This window comes from Electrona antarctica, assembly GCF_951216825.1.
Source record: "Electrona antarctica genome assembly, chromosome: 14".
NCBI lineage: Eukaryota > Metazoa > Chordata > Actinopteri > Myctophiformes > Myctophidae > Electrona > Electrona antarctica.
This window is the reverse complement of record NC_136795.1, coordinates 44301894-44320159: the sequence shown is the minus strand read 5'-3', so window position 1 is coordinate 44320159 and position 18266 is coordinate 44301894. Positions and strand designations below refer to the sequence as shown.

The 18266-nt window shown below is 43.7% G+C and overlaps 1 pseudogene across 1 annotated transcript; it reads left to right on the top strand.

Annotated features, from left to right (window-relative positions):
• Window positions 1–11172: 11172 nt before the first annotated feature.
• Window positions 11173–17216, top strand: LOC306937735 (large ribosomal subunit protein uL3-like; annotated as a pseudogene). The gene is made up of 9 exons (XR_013792558.1): window positions 11173–11341; window positions 11598–11691; window positions 11923–12157; window positions 12362–12548; window positions 15146–15307; window positions 15395–15488; window positions 15569–15664; window positions 16062–16188; window positions 17072–17216. The product of XR_013792558.1 is annotated as a large ribosomal subunit protein uL3-like (transcript).
• The last annotated feature ends 1050 nt before the right edge of the window (window positions 17217–18266 follow it).

Here is an 18266-nt window from a genome sequence, read left to right as displayed (position 1 = left end):
AACCGGATCGCTGATTTATTTTTATTTCTTTTGGTTGGCCTTTCCTTCTTTAGCGATCCTAGACTGGATGCTGCCGTTCACCTCCCTTTATACAGGCTGACTAAAAAGCTGAATAACTCAATCTACAGAGCTCTCCATGGTTTGGATAAAACGCGCGATGTTCGGAGGTCTTTGCTGATTATCCGGTGGTCTTGGATGGCTTCATTTTGGCTCGGCAGTCTGCGGTTGGCTCTGCGTCCAGCAGGAGGCAGCAGATGGGTTAATATCACCACTGACCCAGAGCCTTAGATATAGACAGAGTTACGCAAACTCTGTTCACTTCATGGGGCTTCAGTCCAATGGACGCTCTCCTACATAGACTTCTATTGAGCATGGGGACCACCAACTGGGACAAGTCCTGGACCGGAAGTAGGCAACACCCCAGCTTTAATGATCTTAAATCTCTTTAGTTTGGATTGTTTTGTAGTAATCGTACAACATAAACATTAAAGAGACTTTAGTTGTTACTGTACAATACTTTAAAACAGTTGTCATGTTGCACACATGCTTAAAATAGCTCTCATGTACGCCGCGCTCGTTGAAAACAATGTATTTCCAACTCCAGCTTGTTTTCTTTGCGGCATGACTCATCAGAGACGAGAAGAGTGTGTGTGTGTGTGTGTGTGTGTGTGTGTGTGTGTGTGTGTGTGTGTGTGTGTGTGTTTGTGTGTGTATACGTGCATCTTTGTTCCCTTGTATGTGTGTGCGTGCGTGCGTGCGTGCGTGCGTGCGTGCGTGCGTGTGTGCGTGCGTGTGTACGCTTGACCGCTTGTGTGTGCTTGTGCGTAGGTTCGTGCATCCACATTGTTCCATGTCGTCACCTTATTAAACTAATTGCCTAAGTCATTTTTTCAAGGTTTTCAGGAAACACAAAAAACTGTGCCAAATGTAGAATATATTATATTTCTTAATTATTTCAATTCCAAAAAATATGAAAAAATATGACTATTGACTTACAAATAAAGTTGTATGTCAATCATGTAACATGTAAGGATAAAATGACTTAGGCCAATATCTGAACATGCCATTTTATCTTAGGCAATTATAAACCTTATTTAGGCCAAATTACTTACTGCAGTAAGTGACTTAGGCAAAATGTTTTTATTCCAATTATTTTTAATAGACCATGGTTTAGGGTCAGCCACAGAGTGTTTAAAATAATATCAGAGCACAAAGATTTTTGATACTGAAGGGGAGTGAATGGGAGTGAATGGGAGTGAATGGGACTGAATGGGACTGAATGGGACTGAATGAGAGGTACTGTTACTATGGGACTGATACTATGGGAGTGAATGGGACTGAATGGGACTGAATGGGAGGTAATGTTACTATGGGACTGATACTATGGGAGTGAATGGGACTGAATGGGACTGAATGGGAGGTACTGTTACTATGGGACTGATACTATGGGAGTGAATGGGACTGAATGGGATGAATGGGAGTGAATGGGAGGTACTGTTACTATGGGAGTGATACTATGGGAGTGAATGGGAGTGAATGGGAGGTACTGTACTATGGGACTGATACTATGGGAGTGAATGGGAGTGAATGGGAGTGAATGGGAGGTACTGTTACTATGGGAGTGAATGGGAGTGAACTGGACTGAATGGGAGGTACTGTTACTATGGGAGTGAATGGGAGTGAATGGGAGGTACTGTTACTATGGGAGTGAATGGGAGTGAATGGGAGTGAATGGGAGGTACTGTTACTATGGGAGTGAATGGGAGTGAATGGGAGTGAATGGGAGGAACTGTTACTATGGGACTGATACTATGGGAGTGAATGGGACTGCATGGGAGTGAATGGGATGCATGGGAGTGACAGTCCCTTAGTAACAGTACCTCCCATTCACTCCCATGCAGTCCCATTCACTCCCATTCACTCCCATTCAGTCCCATTCACTCCCATTCAGTCCAGTTCACTCCCATTCACTCCCATTCAGTCCAGTTCACTCCCATTCACTCCCATAGTAACAGTACCTCCAATTCACTCCCATTCACTCCCATTCAGTCCCATAGTAACAGTACCTCCCATTCACTCCCATTCACTCCCATAGTATCAGTCCCATAGTAACAGTACCTCCCATTCACTCCCATTCACTCCCATAGTATCAGTCCCATAGTAACAGTACCTCCCATTCACTCCCATTCAGTCCCATTCACTCCCATAGTATCAGTCCCATAGTAACAGTACCTCCCATTCACTCCCATTCACTCCCATAGTAACAGTACCTCCCATTCACTCCCATTCAGTCCCATTCACTCCCATAGTATCAGTCCCATAGTAACAGTACCTCCCATTCACTCCCATTCACTCCCATAGTATCAGTCCAATAGTAACAGTACCTCCCATTCACTCCCATTCACTCCCATAGTATCACTCCCATAGTAACAGTACCTCCCATTCACTCCCATTCACTCCCATAGTATCAGTCCCATAGTAACAGTACCTCCCATTCACTCCCATTCACTCCCATAGTATCAGTCCCATAGTAACAGTACCTCCCATTCACTCCCATTCACTCCCATAGTATCAGTCCCATAGTAACAGTACCTCCCATTCACTCCCATTCACTCCCATAGTATCAGTCCCATAGTAACAGTACCTCCCATTCACTCCCAGTCACTCCCATAGTATCAGTCCCATAGTAACAGTACCTCCCATTCAGTCCCATTCACTCCCATTCACTCCCATAGTATCAGTCCCATAGTAACAGTACCTCCCATTCATTCCCATTCACTCCCATTCACTCCCATAGTATCAGTCCCATAGTAACAGTACCTCCCATTCACTCCCATTCACTCCCATTCACTCCCATAGTATCAGTCCCATAGTAACAGTACCTCCCATTCATTCCCATTCATTCCCATTCACTCTCATTCACTCCCATGCATTCCCATTCACTCCCATTCAGTCCCATTCACTCCCATTCACTCCCATAGTATCAGTCCCATAGTACAGTACCTCCCATTCACTCCCATTCAGTCCCATTCACTCCTATTCAGTCCCATTCTATCAGTCCCATAGTAACAGTACCTCCCATTCACTCCCATAGTAACAGTCCCATAGTAACAGTACCTCCCATTCACTCCCATGCAGTCCCATTCACTCCCATAGTATCAGTCCCATAGTACAGTACCTCCCATTCACTCCCATTCACTTCCATAGTATCAGTCCCATAGTAACAGTACCTCCCATTCACTCCCATAGTATCAGTCCCATAGTAACAGTACCTCCCATTCAGTCCCATTCACTCCCATAGTATCAGTCCCATAGTACAGTACCTCCCATTCACTCCCATTCACTCCCATAGTATCAGTCCCATAGTAACAGTACCTCCCATTCACTCCCAGTCACTCCCATAGTATCAGTCCCATAGTAACAGTACCTCCCATTCAGTCCCATTCACTCCCATAGTATCAGTCCCATAGTAACAGTACCTCCCATTCATTCCCATTCACTCCCATTCACTCCCATAGTATCAGTCCCATAGTAACAGTACCTCCCATTCACTCCCATTCACTCCCATAGTATCAGTCCCATAGTAACAGTACCTCCCATTCATTCCCATTCATTCCCATTCACTCTCATTCACTCCCATGCATTCCCATTCACTCCCATTCAGTCCCATTCACTCCCATTCACTCCCATAGTATCAGTCCCATAGTACAGTACCTCCCATTCACTCCCATTCAGTCCCATTCACTCCTATTCAGTCCCATTCTATCAGTCCCATAGTAACAGTACCTCCCATTCACTCCCATAGTAACAGTCCCATAGTAACAGTACCTCCCATTCACTCCCATGCAGTCCCATTCACTCCCATAGTATCAGTCCCATAGTACAGTACCTCCCATTCACTCCCATTCACTTCCATAGTATCAGTCCCATAGTAACAGTACCTCCCATTCACTCCCATAGTATCAGTCCCATAGTAACAGTACCTCCCATTCAGTCCCATTCACTCCCATAGTATCAGTCCCATAGTACAGTACCTCCCATTCACTCCCATTCACTCCCATAGTATCACTCCCATAGTAACAGTACCTCCCATTCACTCCTATTTTGAAAGGTGTGTTAAAATGGCCTAAGTCACATTTTATTATGACTTAGGCAAAATAAAATGGCCTAAGTCTCACTCTTGACATAGGCCATTTTTTTAATAGGGTGTAACAGGGAGGCCTTTTACGTTAAGGCTTAGGCGATTTTACCAGAGGTGGCCAGCATCACCAGGAGTTGATTTAGGCCAAAAACTCATTTTCGGCAAAAAATGACTTAGGCCATTAGTTTAATAAGGTGACGATGTGATCTAATTCTATGATGAAAAAGTGAATATATTGGATACAATTAATGATGATTCAATCATGTACAGATAATCAGGAATTCATCAATGGATTGAGCCCTGGGAGTTATTCATGGATTGGTCTGACCAGGGCAGATCGAGTGGGCAGATGGACGTGGCTGGATGGAACACCACTGACAACACTGTGAGACATTTGACATGTTTTTATTGTAATTCTATTGTGAGAATTTTGGCTGGTTGAAGACCAAGCGAGCTGTGGCATTTTGGATCAGTTGGAGAGGCTTAAGTGCACATGCCGGTAGGCCAGTAAGGAGGGAGTCCCATAGTAACAGTACCTCCCATTCATTCCCATTCACTCCCATTCACTCCCATAGTATCAGTCCCATAGTAACAGTACCTCCCATTCACTCCCATTCACTCCCATTCACTCCCATAGTATCAGTCCCATAGTAACAGTACCTCCCATTCATTCCCATTCATTCCCATTCACTCTCATTCACTCCCATGCATTCCCATTCACTCCCATTCAGTCCCATTCACTCCCATTCACTCCCATAGTATCAGTCCCATAGTACAGTACCTCCCATTCACTCCCATTCAGTCCCATTCACTCCTATTCAGTCCCATTATATCAGTCCCATAGTAACAGTACCTCCCATTCACTCCCATAGTAACAGTCCCATAGTAACAGTACCTCCCATTCACTCCCATGCAGTCCCATTCACTCCCATAGTATCAGTCCCATAGTACAGTACCTCCCATTCACTCCCATTCACTTCCATAGTATCAGTCCCATAGTAACAGTACCTCCCATTCACTCCCATAGTATCAGTCCCATAGTAACAGTACCTCCCATTCAGTCCCATTCACTCCCATAGTATCAGTCCCATAGTACAGTACCTCCCATTCACTCCCATTCACTCCCATAGTATCAGTCCCATAGTAACAGTACCTCCCATTCACTCCCAGTCACTCCCATAGTATCAGTCCCATAGTAACAGTACCTCCCATTCAGTCCCATTCACTCCCATAGTATCAGTCCCATAGTAACAGTACCTCCCATTCATTCCCATTCACTCCCATTCACTCCCATAGTATCAGTCCCATAGTAACAGTACCTCCCATTCACTCCCATTCACTCCCATAGTATCAGTCCCATAGTAACAGTACCTCCCATTCATTCCCATTCATTCCCATTCACTCTCATTCACTCCCATGCATTCCCATTCACTCCCATTCACTCCCATTCACTCCCATTCACTCCCATAGTATCAGTCCCATAGTACAGTACCTCCCATTCACTCCCATTCAGTCCCATTCACTCCTATTCAGTCCCATTCTATCAGTCCCATAGTAACAGTACCTCCCATTCACTCCCATAGTAACAGTCCCATAGTAACAGTACCTCCCATTCACTCCCATGCAGTCCCATTCACTCCCATAGTATCAGTCCCATAGTACAGTACCTCCCATTCACTCCCATTCACTTCCATAGTATCAGTCCCATAGTAACAGTACCTCCCATTCACTCCCATAGTATCAGTCCCATAGTAACAGTACCTCCCATTCAGTCCCATTCACTCCCATAGTATCAGTCCCATAGTACAGTACCTCCCATTCACTCCCATTCACTCCCATAGTATCACTCCCATAGTAACAGTACCTCCCATTCACTCCCATTCACTCCTATTTTGAAAGGTGTGTTAAAATGGCCTAAGTCACATTTTATTATGACTTAGGCAAAATAAAATGGCCTAAGTCTCACTCTTGACATAGGCCATTTTTTTAATAGGGTGTAACAGGGAGGCCTTTTACGTTAAGGCTTAGGCGATTTTACCAGAGGTGGCCAGCATCACCAGGAGTTGATTTAGGCCAAAAACTCATTTTCGGCAAAAAATGACTTAGGCCATTAGTTTAATAAGGTGACGATGTGATCTAATTCTATGATGAAAAAGTGAATATATTGGATACAATTAATGATGATTCAATCATGTACAGATAATCAGGAATTCATCAATGGATTGAGCCCTGGGAGTTATTCATGGATTGGTCTGACCAGGGCAGATCGAGTGGGCAGATGGACGTGGCTGGATGGAACACCACTGACAACACTGTGAGACATTTGACATGTTTTTATTGTAATTCTATCAAAGTCACTGTATGTGAGAATTTTGGCTGGTTGAAGACCAAGCGAGCTGTGGCATTTTGGATCAGTTGGAGAGGCTTAAGTGCACATGCCGGTAGGCCAGTAAGGAGGGAGTTACAATAGTCGAGTTTTGACAAGACTGTTGTCTGGATTAGGAGCTGGGCTGATTCCTGGGTGAGGAACGGTCTAATTCGTCATATATTATAGAGTGTGAACCTACAGGATCGAGTGACAGCTGTGATGTGAGTTTTGAACGAGAGCTGACTGTCCAGGACAACACCAAGGTTCCTGGCTGTTGGGACAGACATTACCAGGGCGTTGTCTACGGAAATAGTTAGTTCCCGCATAGGGCAGGACTTAGCTGGGAAGAAGAGAAGCTCAGTCTTGTCTGGGTTCAGCTTGAGGTGGTTGGAGGACATCCACTGTGAGATGTCAGCCAGGCATGCAGTGATGCGCTCTTCCACCTGAGTGGCAGAGGGGGGGAAGGATAGAAACAGTTGTGTGTCATCGGCGTAGCAGTGATAGGATATATTGTGAGCAGAGATGATAGTGCCAAGGGATTTTGTACAGTGAAAAAAGGAGGGGACCAAGTACAGATCCCTGTGGGACCCCAGTTTGGAGGGTTCGGGGGGATGATAGCAGACCTTTCCAGGAGACCTGGTAGGTCCGGTCGGTGAGGTAGGAGGAGAACCACTTTAGTGCCATCCCACCGATGCCTAGATCCACTAGGGTGTCTAGGAGCAGCTGGTGGTTCACTGTGTCAAATTCTGCTGATAGGTCTAGGAGAATCAGGACTGCAGAGTGGGAAGCAGCCTGGGCAGCATGTGCTTCTGTGACTGCCAGCAGGGCAGTTTCTGTGGAGTGGGCCTTTTTGAATCCGGACTGGTTGGGATCCAGCAGGTTGTTCTGTGAGAGATGGAGAGAGAGCTGGTTGGAGACAACACGTTCAATGCTTTTAGACTGTTCAGTAGGCTACCACCTTAAAAAATAAACAATATTTTGTTGCTTAAACTATTTATTCACTATGTATTGATTCACTTGTATACTAAAATCCATTTTAATTGAAAACGAAAGGCTTCTCAGGTCAAATATTAATATGTGATTAGAATGGAATTCATTTTGATGAATTAATTGCAAAGCCTAAAATTGTTTGAGAGGTTTCAAGCCAGCATTTAGATTTTAAAACCTGTTTCAGTGTCTTCAGTAAGATGATTTGTCTGCTGTATTGAATCTATTGATGTATAATGATGTACAGAACCAGATGTAATTGTATATTAGTAAAGTATTGAGGTAGATGATGTATAACCAGATTTAAGTACAATACTGTACATACATGTACTTACTTTCCACAGCTGCATTTAATACCTTAAACATGATTCAGTGTTTCTATCAAATTCAAGTAAACAAAAACATTGTAAATATACATTAGGCTATATTTTCTAGTGTTTCTGTGTTGGCAATCTGACCATCTGCAATATTACTCACACTGTCACACACTGTACATTTGTTGATACTTTAAACTTCTACTCCACTTGTACCTCAGAGGCAAACACTTTTTACTCCACTACAATTATTTGACAACTTTAGTTGCTGATTGATTGATTGATTGATTGATTGATTGATTGATTGATTGATTGATTGATTGATTGATTGATTGATTGATTGATTACATATAAGACCATTACTACTATGAAAGTAGAGTCTAAGTTTACATCTTGGTTTGACACAACATTTGTGTTGTACGGCTTTCGGCTGTGTTTCGACTGCCCCCCACCCCCTCATACAACACAAATGTTGTGTCAAACCATGTGACTCCCATTGGAAATGCATTGTGAGCTTGCATCAGTCAATAAGTCTCATGCATCAGCTATACATCAATCTGTTGTGAAGGTGTGAGTCAGGCCTTAGGCCTGACTCACACATGCACAACAGGGGGGCAGTCGAAACACAGTACGCACTACATACAGTACACTACACACACACACACACACACACACACACACACAAACACACACACACACACACACACACACACACACACACACACACACACTCACACTCTTAATGGGACATGCTCATTCTTGGTGTGTTAGTATGATATGTAATTGCATAAATGGACAAAAAATAAATAAAAATGACTGCAACTGCATGAAAAATCAGACAAGCAAGCAGGTCTTCATTCCCCAGCCTCAGTAAGGCCTCAGACACTGCATGGTGGTACAGTATGTGCATTTCCATTGAATTGGGCATTGAATTACCCTACAATAATATTATATTGCAATACAATTCAATAGAGTCAATAGGTGTATTGTTTATCATTTCATGTTTTTGTTTATATTGTACGTCAGTGTAATGACAGTGAAAAGCCAAGACAAGAAAAGGAAATTCCAGTTATAGGCAATGTGATGAATGAGAACTAAATATGTCATGAGGTGAAGTGTATAGCCTGATTTATTCACTGTGTCGCACACTGAAAATATCAGGTCTGCTAGCTCACAACGTGTCGCAGATGAGCATATTACTTTGCTTGTACAGCAAGACAATCCTGTTATACCATAAAATAGTTTGTGTTGAATCTTGTATGTCATGTGTTCTCATTGGAAGAAAGCGCTTTACAATGGTTCATTCATTCATACATTGGGAGGTGAAGCGGCGAACAGTTGACGCCAGCGTCCTCACTTCCCACATGCAGACACCAATGGTGGCAAGCTCACACCAAACAAATCATTGGAGGCAATGTAGGGTTCAGTGTCTTGCCCAAGGACACTTCGACATGTGAACATGAGGAGCCGGGATTCGAACCGCCAACCCAGGGATCATTGGACGACCTGCTCTACCTCCTGAGCCACAGAAAAATAAATCTTGTTTGGGATAACCTTTTACGATGTAATGTCTGGTTATTTGTTCTCAGGGGCTGTTGGAGATCAATAATAGGGGGTTGAAAACTTTAATGAATGTCTTGGGTGCTTTATTATTGGTTCAATAATATGTGTAGATATTATGAAACATAAATCATCAGAACATGTTACCTTCAAAGTTCAAATACACGTGCCCTGTGTTTTCCATGAATGTATGTGGTAGGCTATTGGTTTTCTCCTAGTTTTCTGAATGGAATGGAATGGATTTTTTCTTCTTTTTTTTTTTTACTGTACAGAATGTGAATGTCACACCAGGTATTTCTGAAATAACCTTTCAAATGTGTTACGTGATGTGATGATAATAGACTCCATTTGTGTCCTCAAATCAGGGTGCCCCTAACTGCGGAGGGGCAATCAGTTATCAGGCTTTGAGAATGTAGCCTATTGTAATATCCATAATCCATACATGGGATACGTTTTCCGTACTGCCTTCTAACTGCTCTTAACGTCTCTCTTGTCCATAACTATGCATTGTTTTTTTATTGTATTGTTTCACTGATGTATTGTATTGCACTGTATCGTATTGTTTTTCTTTGACCTGTGAAGCACTTTGGTTGATGAGAGTCGGTTTTAAATGTGCTATACAAATAAAATTGATTTGATTTGATTTGATAATACATTTTCAAAAAAAGAAAACTGTCTACAACAATATTTAAAATGTAAAATACATTGGATAATTGGTTGCACCTCCTTAGGGTACTCTGATTTGAGGACACACCTCTCCAAATGGAACTCACCTGTGTTCCTCCCTATATAAGTGAGGTTCACTCTTCTTGATGTTGTCGATCCCTGAAGAAGACCTCTTTTGTTAGGTAGAAACCTAACATGGGTTTTTAATCATTTGTTTAATTAATATTACATTACTCTGCTGCATTGTGAGACCTATTCTTTCATTTGTATACTTTTGCACCGTGGTCAGCACCTCTGCACTATTTGAGTGTGCCCTTCGAACTTGTTTTCTAACTACAGTAACATCTTTCTTTGAAGTGAGATGTAAAACAACAGCCTCAGGCTCTGAATATAGGCTAGCCTTTAATTCGAACAATCAAACAGACAGTGACATCTAACAGCTATAAAGTGATGTACTCAATGGGTGGTTCTTGAACAAGGTCTGTCAGTCACGTCACTCACGCCGGATCCCGCAATGTTTGCGTCTATATGCACTCTCCTCCCCTCCTCCGCTCTCTTTCATTCGGATTGGATACAAAATGGTGAGCATGTCTTAGATTAAGGATAGCCATCTACTTGTTATCTAAACCATCCTATGTATTCATGCTTCTTACGATTTTAAAGTATTCGTGCTTAGGAGCTAAACACGCCTGTTTAGATATTGATGCCATGAACATTTGAAGTTGCATATATTTTCCTATTAATGCATGTCTAGCCCTACTCTGGTCTAGCCATATCGGCTATTCAGAGGTGGCTGCTGGGAGTAGGCCACTAGTCGGTTTAATTCGTTGACCGTTATCTACAGCTAGTCACAAGAGATGTAACATTGTTTGAAAATCAAAATCGCGACCCAGTAGCCCAGTAGGATTGCTAATGCTAACGTCAGGCTGAATGATGTCTCTAGTCTCTACACGAGGCTGCACTGTGGATATTTGACAGTGCAGTAGTGACAACAAGAACTGTGTCTAACTGTTGACTGAATGGTAGCTGTTGACTAATGTCATAATGGATGTGTGGGGCATTGGATTGTTAAAGGCACCGCCATGTGTGCTCCCCACCCGACCCACAAGCCTTGTTGCTAACCACTGGTCTTGTCACGACACGGCTCCTTGGGCTTCCTGCCCCGGAAGAGGTGCAAGCGTCACCGTGGCAAGGTCAAGAGCTTCCCCAAGGATGACGCCAGCAAGCCCGTCCACCTGACCGCCTTCCTTGGCTACAATGCTGGCATGACCCACATTGTCCGTGAGGTCGACAGACCTGGCTCAAGTGAGTGCAGGACCCATGCGTCCTCCAGCTTTGTCTTTAAACGTGATGCAGTAAATGTGATGAGGTAGCTGAAGTTAAATTTTCTATAACATGGTAGTCTGTCTGTGATGAGGCTTCTCGACGGGCGGACTGAATGGGTTTATAGCCCTTGCTGAATGTCGAGTACTGAGTTCAGTCTATCCTAATGGTTGAAACGAGGGTGCATTTCAGAACAAACTGATAAGTGTATATGACTCAAGACTATTGTGTTTTACAGAGGTGAACAAGAAGGAGGTGGTTGAGGCTGTGACCATGGTGGAGACTCCTCCCATGGTGATGGTTGGTGTTGTGGGCTATGTTCAGACTCCCCCGTGGCTCCCCCCCCCCCCCCCCCATACATATATAAAGTAATACCTGAAGCAAATGTTAAGTATATTAGCATTACGGTGGCCCCTCGCTGCAGCTCCGCTCAGGTGCCTCGTGCCCTGATGAGCTCCGGGCTCCTCTGGCCGGTCGAAAGTGCTTCTTAGAAACCGAGCTATGAGCCAAAACCTCCCGGTTTAAAAGATGTGGCTGCCCTTCTCCTCCTCCCAAGGAGGAAGGGGTGAACAGCTGTGCATTGTGTTCTTCCTCTGGCCCACTGTGGTGTATGAAGCACCTGTGCCGAACTGTGCTTCTCTCTGCGGTCACGCTGCATGCTCGTACAAGTCCAAGAAGAAGGCCTTGACCAAGTACTGCAAAAAGTGGCAGGACGACAACGGCAAGAAGCAGCTGGAGAAGGACTTTGCATCCATGAAGAAGTACTGCCAGGTCATCCGTGTCCTAGCCCACACTCAGGTTTGTGTATTGAAGCTTTACCTTAAGGCCTAATGTCCCCCTTGTGTGTGTATGATGAGACCATGGAAACTGCGTCAGGCATGGCGCCCGAACCGCATGAGGACACTTTCTACTGCCTTCCTTCTGATACCACAAGTATTTGCATTTACAGAGAGCGGTGACATTTTTATGCAACATGTATTGACTGTGTTTTGATCAATGCAGATGCGCCTACTGCCCCATAGGCAGAAGAAGTCTCACCTCATGGAGGTGCAGCTCAACGGAGGCTCTATCGCTGACGAGGTTGATTGGGCTCGTGAGAAGCTGGAACAGGCCGTGCCGATCAACAGTCTTCACACAGGACGAGATGATTGATGTCATTGGAGTCACAAAGGGTCACAGATACAAGGGTATGACATGATTATCCTCAAGCGTAATCTTTGTTTAACAAGGTGGTTGGCAGCACTCGTGCCTCCCTAGGGCTGCATCTCACATTGGGCCTCATTCACAACGGCGTTTACGCTCATAACGTTACGTAACGTGAGCGGAGCGTGAGCGGACAGGCATTTACGTGGATTCCCACATTACGTGGGAATTCATGAAGTTGAACGTGAACTTGACGGTGACGTTGTTTGGTCGGAAACTCCGCTATAAGCTGCGCCACCTCAGAGGGTCGTGTACTGCTTGCGTAGATTTATTCAGAAGGCTTTAGTCTTCATGCTGACTCAATTAAAAGTCCCCAAACCTCAGATAAAATATGTAGGCATGTGTCAACATTGGTCAGCACATAAAAAAAATGATAGCTTATATAAAAGCCAAGTATCACTTGTATGCCTAAATGCAAGCATTCTAGAGGCAGGTTAGCCTATAGAGTCCCATACAGAAACTGCCCCTGCAAGCCCGACACCTTTTTATTTATTTATTAGGATATTTCTAGCATGCGCGATTGCGCTGCTCACTTGACAGCTTTCTACTCGCAGTGCAACGCGTTGTGAGCTTGTAGATCGGCTCTCGCGGACTCGCGCTGCATGTTAAAAAACAAACTCACAATTGTTATAAGAACATACACTTATCTACATTCTGCACTGTACGAATCCAACGTTGTTTAGTGTAGTAATGCCTGCAGTAGGCCTATTGAAATTGTTTTGTTACGGAGCTCCTTTGAGTCACACTGTCGGTGTGTGTGTGTGTGTGTGTGTGTGTGTGTGTGTGTGTGTGGACAGTCCAATCTGGGTGAAATTCACATTGGAAAATGAATATAACGGCGAGCCTGGCCCGGACAGAACAGATTATTTCTATGGTTCACAGACATGCCGGTCTGACAGACAGACAGACAGCAGTCACGAGGGCTAATTAGCCCTATAGAAATATAGAAGTCCACATTATTGCATCAGCGCGTGCAATTCGGCCAGTCATAGTTTTAAGCCAGTGCACCTTAATTAATTATAATATGGGGAACTTATAGATAGGCTGTAGGCTACTACATTGATCTCATCATGAGATCAATCAAGTTTGGTGCCAAATGTCCCGTGAATCATTTTAATTTTTAATATGACGACATCATGAAATGAACCTGCACTTAGATCTGACAAAGAGGAGGCTACCCGCCGTATATGGTTGAAAATTTAAATAGCTATAGGCCTATGCCTACGTGTCCATGATCAGAACAAATCCATTCTCCACATGGCATTCAGACAGATGACAGTGAGATGATATTAATCTATTCCCCGCATGAATCAATGCAGCTCTGATAAAAATATCGTATCGTATCGTTTTACCTCTGCAAAGGTGTGAGTGAGCAATTGTTCAATAGAAAATAAAAGGCTTTATAATATAATTGCCAAGTATAGGCTAGCTTGCTGCCTTGGTCCCGAACTTAAATAAATAAATGGCCAAGCTGCATTTTATACCGTAAGTCAGCTTGCCATTGCTGTAGCGGTGCGGAGCAGCGTTCACCGTTTTGTAAGCTTGGGAAAATGATTTATATAGTTTAATGGTAGGCTATAGACAATATAAAGAATCACGCACAAATATAATGGTATATGGATGTAAAAAAAGAGACTGCAGGTGGTGGTCGTCGCTCCGGCGCTTGACATGGTCAGATCATTTTCTTTTAATTTCCTGTCCTTTGATGGATTGAGTGTCAGTTTGTACAGTTTGTATGGTAGGCCTATAGTGGTATACTTTATACAATGGTGCAAAAACTTGTTTGTGGTCCTGTGGAATTATGAAATTAATAGAGGGCTATATTCATGATATATCTGCACAGCACTGACTGACCGCGGCAGTATAGCCTAATTTCTGTCCAGCAATCATTTTAATTTTAATTTGTGAAGCCACTATACTGGAAAATATCATTATTTTGTTGCATTCCGTCAAGAGGACCTCTATTTCGTTTGAGCTGTAAGGCCTATAGTTCTTTTTTGTTTTTTTTACTGCTGTCTGCTGAGTCATGCTTGACGCCTTTTATGGTGTGAAATGGGGCGTGGATCAATGCAAATGAAGTTATCCGGTGATTTTCCGATCATTTGGCACCCGCTCGCATTCACCTGCGTACCTCACAACATACACCTGCGTACCTGTGGTACACACCGCTCTTTGAATTGCACGGCAAAACAACGTTGCGTGATCGGACGGAATTTCCCGCATCAGTTTACGCTTCCGTTCCGCTTCCGTTACACTCTTGCGTATTTCTCCTTTGTGAATGAGGACCATTGTCTTTGACAATATAGGAATCATGATCTCTTATTGCATTCCTGATGGCCATTTACTTAAACATGATGCAGTAAATGGGAGTGTGAATACCTGAGGGGTAGCTGAAGTTCTGCCTTCTATAACATGGTAGTCTGTCTGTGATGAGGCTTCTCGACGGGCGGCCTGAATGGGTTTATAGCCCTTGCTGAATGTCGAGTACTGAGTGCAGTCTATCTTAGCATTTGAGGATGCATGTATGACTCAAGGTTCTATGTTTGTGAAGGCTTAACGTTTCCTTTTACCTCTGCTGTGTAGGTAACCAGCCGTTGGCACACAAAGAAGCTTCCTCGCAAGACTCATCGTGGTCTGCACAAGGTTGCCTGTATCGGTGCCTGGCATCCTGCTCATGTGGCCTTCTCTAGCGTGGCCCGTGCTGGTCAGAAGGGCTACCACCACCGCGCAGAAATCAACAAGAAGGTGGCTAACACCATTCATCATAGTGTTTTAGATTCTAAATTGCACTTGACGTATGAGAGTTGTAAGGCGTTAACCACCTCTTTGTAGATCGGCCAAGGCTACCACACCAAGGATGGAAAGGTTGTGAAGAACAATGCCTCTACAGAGTATGATCTGTCCAATAAGAGCATCAACCCCCATGGTGAGTGTGCATTCGTGTCGGCAAGTATGTAGCATTCCTGTTTCGACTTGTATAATGTAAATGTTTTTTTGTTTTTTCAGGGAGGCTTTGTCCATTATGGAGAGGTGACCAACGACTTCATCATGCTGAAGGGCTGTGTGATCGGGACCAAAAAGAGGGTGCTCACTCTGCGCAAGGTGCGATCAGATTCAAGCACATTTTCAGTGGACAATTTTAACTTGGACATCTGGCTAGCCACAATATGCACTGAAATGTGCCAGCAGTCCATCCATGCAAAATTCTTTCATAAAATCATGGGATAGCCATACAGTACTGTATTTTATTTATAGACATCTAGTATCATATTTCAGATACATTCAACCCCTGCACTGTACGTAACCTGTTTCACACCCCATTATGAACTTGGGTTCCATTCCAGTGCCAGATTGAACTCCAGTGAGGCAGGGGAGCAGTGCCCTTTAGTGCTAGCTCCCTGTTCTCCCTCTCTGGGAACAAACCATTGGTGCAGAAACCCAGAGGATCTAAGTTAACTACCCTTTGGCTTGAACTACTTCTGCTGGGTAAATGCACCAGTCTCTGCTGGTGCAGACGAGCTGCATGCCGTCGTGCCCTGGAGAAGATCGACCTAAAGTTAATCGCTACCCCTTCCAAATTTAGACATGGACTCTTCCAAACTGCAGAGGAGAAGAAGGCGTTTATGGTAAGACACATTTCTCATTGCACCACAGCAGCTTTCAAGACCTCTGACTCGTTTCCATCACATAGTACTAGCTCAACTTCATATTTTTAGGGGCGTTTCTGTTGTGGAGAGTGCCTCGTGCTTATTGCCTCAGGCTCAGAGGTTCCATTGGTGAGCTAAGGTGATGCTAAAAGGTCTGCACACTACTTTTCGTCACTGGCTTCAACTGTCTGCTTAACTGCATGAATATTGATTTTCCTCCACAAGAATTGAAGTCATGATTCTCGTCTTTTCCATAATATTTAAAAATAAAATGGACAGCCAACTAGTACTGCACGATTCTTCAAAAAATGAAATTGCATAAGTGTCTGGATCTTTTTTTCTTCTCTTGATAGTGCAGCACTGCAGGTGTGTTAATAAATGCCATGGCCTATCCATGTTATGGGAAACATTTTCTTTGACTGCAGGTGTAATGCAAATGGTTTCCATAAAAGTTGTTCTTTAGCAACTCCTACACAGAGGGTTGGATGTTTCTATGAGTACCACGTTGAGGGGGGGGGGGGGGGGGGATTATGCAGAGAGTACTTGGTAGTACTTTGGCCTATACCATGCAGTGGAAAACCACTGCTAGTGCCTGTACATATGGATATTTCAAATGTAACTTTATCCTTATCTAGTATATTTCTGATATACATGGGCAACCCCTGCACTGTACGTAACCTGGTTCACATCCCATTATGAACTGTGGTTCCATTCCAGTGCCAGATTGAGCTCCAGTGAGGCAGGGGAGCAGTGCCCTTTTGTGCTAGCTCCCTGTTCACTCTCTGGGAACAAACTCTTGACCGACTCTGTCAATTGCAAATATTATGTCTGTGTGGACTGACTGTGACTTTTCTTTCTACAGGGACCACTCAAGAAGGACCGCTTGGTCAAGGAAGAGACTGCTTGAAGCCCCTGTCCTTTTGTGCTGGTTTTATCTAATCATGCAGTACACCTCCATTAAAAAAGAAAAAAACTTACAAAGACTGTTTTGATTATTTTGTCAAATCAATTTGATGAGTTGTGTACAATCAATTTACCAGTAGATGGGTGGTCAGGAATATGACATCTTGTGGCTGACTCAAACCATGTGATTGTAGATGGAAATGGTAGTTTGGTCAGTATAGAGCAAAGAAGTCCTGACGTCACTAGGTGCGTTTCCATAAAGCCATTTTTCGCGCATTAAGGCTCTTGCGCAAAATCTCCTGGATGGAAACGCATCAAAATGCGAATAAGTCTCCATTTTTCGCAAAAACACTTTCGCTTGGAGGTTGCGGATTTAGGCTTTTTCGAAAAAAGGGAAATGCGCAAATAGTGTATGGAAACACTTGCGGAAAAGGTTTTTAATTAGAAAGCATTGAACTCGCATTATATCGCTTTTGTATAGTTGTTACCGTCCGATTAATAATTGTGTAGTGTGTTCAAAGATCCCATATGAAGTCTGAATCCTCCCGAGTTGATCGGGGCGCTCCGATCATTTTGATATCTGGATCGCTACCGTATAGGGATGCAAGACACACACACACACACACGTGGTGTAGTAGACTAAACTCTTATATAACCTATAGCTGCCTGGGTATGCTTCATCCATTCTTATTTATCATAAGATAAGCAACCTAAACGTGTAGGCTATATAGCCGATTAAACAAGTTATTCACAACTGTCTGCAGCTGCATCAATTTACAGTATAAACGACATCTATGCTCCAATCGAGTCCCGCGACATATAGGCTACATCTGCCCCGAATATATTAAGACAAGCATTACACAACAAATAGTTTGTACGTTCTTTGACTGTAGGTGTCGTCAATACTGTGAAAGCAGCAGATGCCCGCTGGCTTGCTGTAGACTTGCTGACGGTCGGTCAGCCGCTGACCAGGGATCAGATTACAACGCAGTATATGGGGTCCCGTCCGTTGAACTGAACTGAACAAAGCGCATCAAATCCCTAAATCAATGGTGTGAACATGGATTAGGACTACTTTACATGAGCCTCACTTTACTGGCAAAACAGTGCCAACTACTGCATATTTAATGAACTTATTTCATATGCGTATTTTA